Below are 3,229 nucleotides of genomic sequence, written 5' to 3'. Positions count from 1 at the left end.
GGTTCCGAAGGGCTTCCCAGTAGACCAATCCAGGAACCGCTCGCCTTTCAACTCGTGGGCACGACCCACCAGATCTGGAAGTCCGCGGCCCTTGTGGCTGCATTCACACGATCTCTTGAGCCGGATCCCTCTCAAAGCTTGCTTAATGTTGACCTTGGTTAGCCTTTTGTTGTTGTTTTTTTTTACGGTTGACGCAAACCTCGCCGGTCTAGTTTACGGCACGCAGCGTGTGAATCCAGCAAAGGGGTTAATTGCAGGATCGGCTTCACGGGTCGTGGGAACGGACCCAGCGAGACTCGCGGGTTCGATCAGAGCCAGCCTCTTAACGGCTAATTCCACCGCATTTTTTTTTTTCGAGTGTCGCTTCTTCGTGATTGACGGCAGATAGGAAAAAGAAAACCCGAATAAGTTCAAAAAAAACCAGAGAAAACCAGGCCGGCTCGTTTGGGGGTGACACGAAACCCCCCTCCCCCCAATTGCGACTCGTCGTGGGAAACCAAGCGACCCTATTCGACAGGAAACCCGGGTTCTGTTAACTCCAGGTCACTGAGTCGTCGGAATGCAAGCTCCCCCTTGCAAAAAAAAAATAAAAAAAAAATGGGGGGGGCGCCTTGAACAAGACGAAGTTGCTGAAGTGTCTTTCTGTGCTTGGTTCGCAGGTCTCTCAGCATCCGGGGGGGGGGGAGAGGCATTGTCAAGACCCCCCCCCGCCCCGTCGGCGACACCAGCTCCGGGAGGAAGAAGAGAGAGAGAGAGAGAGAGAGAGAGAGAGATGGAAGGAGAGGTAAACGGGGGAAACTCGCCTTATTTACTGGAGGGGGGGCGTTGGGGGGGGGAGGAGAAGAAATTGGGGAGGGGGGAGAGTCAAACCCTCCAGTGCTGGCAGTTCCAAGTTCCCAAACCGTGCAAGCTTCCAAGCCCTGCAAGTCTCTTCGTCAAGCAAGGAGGGGGGGTCTCTCTGCCTCCCCCCCCGCCAGGACCCCACCCGCTGCCTGCTTAGCATCTCCGCGCCCCCAGATTTAAATCGGGGGGTCGCGGATGGAGGGGTGGGCGATTAGACAGGACTCCCCCCCCCCCAGCCCGGCCGGAGTGGCAGGTCTCCTGCGGCAAACTCCGCTCGGATCCCGAGGGGAGGTAGGTGGGGGAGGCCCGCCCCCCATCCAGCCCCCCCCCTCACCCTCCCCAGACCAATGGCAGATGCTGTGTGTATGTGGGGATGGGGGTCCACGGAGGGCCTGGCCCCTCCCGGAAGGAGCTTAAAGGTTTGGAGGAGGGGGAAAGGGGGAGCCCTCCCCCGGCCTTGCCCCCCCCGCCATCTGGAAGGGGGGGTTGCTCGGCGTGCGGGGAGGGGGCGGAACAAGCAGCCCGTCCCCCCTCCCCTCCCTCCCATCTCCCCTCCCCTCCCCTCCCTCCGCCTTACCTGGCTCTTTGCGCACCAACCGCCACACCTGAGGGATCGCGCAGCTCTTCGCGTCTGGTTTCCTTCCCGGGCCTGCCCCCCCCGTCCCCTCCCCTGCTGGACGGGGCGTGTGTGGGGGGGGGGCTACGGCTTTTGTCCTTCTGGGCTCATTTCCGCGGCTGAGGAACGGGCTGGGGGTAGCGGGGGGGTCTCCGCCGCCCTCCGCTGCGCTTTCCCGACTCCAAAGGGCGCTTTCCGACGTGATCTGGACACCGGTGGACGGAGGGTCAGCCAAAAAGGAGGCTGCTCTGCGGCGTAGGAGGACGCGCTGGGTAAGTCTCCGGCCTGGGGTTGGATCCCGACGACCGGTTCGGGGTCTCGGGGCTTCCGTGACGCTAGAAAGGCCGAGTCTAGACCCGTGAGCTAGCTCGGGAAGGTGAGGGTTTTAATATCCGGAGAACGTGAGCAGGGCGTGTGTCTAGGGACCCGTGTCTTTTAGGGCGTTTTGTAAACACCTTGCTTCGCTTTGCTAACGCGTGTCTAGCGCTTCCAGACGTGCTGCGGGGGAATCTTTGCCTCCTAGATACCCCTCAAGACGGGGGTCCCTCATGTTTTTCGAGGGGGGCTGGGGGGGGAGAGGAGGGGCTCCAAGGGAGAAGCCCCCCCCCCGGTCTCTTTTTTGGAGAAATAAAGTGGGGCAGAGTTTTTGGCGAAAAGCGTGTTTTGGAATCGGGTTTTCCGAAAGACGGGGTGGGGAGGCGGGGGGGGGAGCCCGGCAGGATTTAATCTTAGGCGGAGCAAGGTTTAGGAGCAGCGGATCTCTAGAAATCTTCCAGCAGTGGAATCGCGCGGGGTTGCGTGGGTGGGTGCGTGGGAAGGTCACGACTGTCGTGTCGAGGAGCGTGAGAACGCTGCCGCTGTTGGCTCGCTTGCTGAACCTGCTAGGATTCGGACATGGAGGACTGGGTGTGATTTGAAGCCAGCCCCCTCCCACTCCCCACCCGCGCTCGTGATCCCAGAGCGACCCACTTTGATCGCCCCAGCCTTGGCGGGAGATCCTTTTTGGGCGACCTCGAAAAGCCTCTGGTCGCCCTGGTCCTCCCTCCGAGCCCCGAGCCCCCACGCGTGTCTCGGCCGCAAAGGTGGATCTTCAGGCGCGTCCGGGAGCCGGGAAGAACCCACCGGCTCCTCTCCGGGCCAAAGCCGAAGCGGTCCACGCTTCCCGGTCGTCCAAGGCGCTCGGCGGAGCTCGAGGCTGGCCGTTTCCCCCCAGGCTCTGCGTGGAAATGGACCCGCGGGGACCCCCGGCCCCTCCCTCGTGTGTTGCTGGAGCAAATGAGCTGCAAGCGCTCCGGGATGGGAATCAGCGCGCGGGGAAGGGGCGGAGGGCGCCAGGCCTTGGGGGAGAGCCCCACTAGGGAAGTGGATCAGGAAAGCAGCTGAACTCCTTCCCTCCTTCCTTCCTATCGTTCCTTTCTTCCTTCCTTCCTCCCTTCTCATTCCCACCTTCCTTCCCTTCCTCCGTCCTCTCATTCCCACCTTCCTTCCTTCCTTCCTTCCCTCCCTCCCTCCCTCTTTCCTCTCACTCCCATCTTTCTTCCTTCCTTCCTTCCTTTCTTTTTCCTTCCTTCCTTCCTTCCTTCCTTCCTTCCTTCCTTCCTTCCTCCCTCCCTCCTCTCATTCCCATCTCCTCCCTTCCTTCTCTCTCCTTTCCTCCCTCCCTCCTCATTCCCACCTTCCTTCCTCCCCCTCCCTCTTCTCATTCCCATCTTTCTTCCTTCCTTACTCACTCTCTCGCTCCCTCCCTCTCACTCCCATCTCCTTCCTTCC

The 3,229-nt window shown here is 61.2% G+C and overlaps 1 long non-coding RNA gene across 1 annotated transcript in view; it reads left to right on the top strand.

The window, feature by feature from the left end:
* The first annotated feature begins 1,422 nt into the window (after positions 1 to 1,422).
* The window catches only part of LOC120308981, a 29,154-nt gene continuing 27,347 nt past the window's right edge, over positions 1,423 to 3,229 (top strand). The window contains exon 1 of the long non-coding RNA XR_005556973.1: positions 1,423 to 1,731. This is a non-coding gene — a long non-coding RNA (uncharacterized LOC120308981). The remainder of the gene's footprint in view (positions 1,732 to 3,229) is intronic.

Source organism: Crotalus tigris, unplaced genomic scaffold (genome assembly GCF_016545835.1).
Source record: "Crotalus tigris isolate CLP2741 ecotype Arizona unplaced genomic scaffold, ASM1654583v1 scf7180000017975.10810073628:1450386, whole genome shotgun sequence".
In the NCBI taxonomy this organism is placed as follows: domain Eukaryota; kingdom Metazoa; phylum Chordata; class Lepidosauria; order Squamata; family Viperidae; genus Crotalus; species Crotalus tigris.
This window is presented reverse-complemented; position numbering and strand designations above follow the sequence as displayed.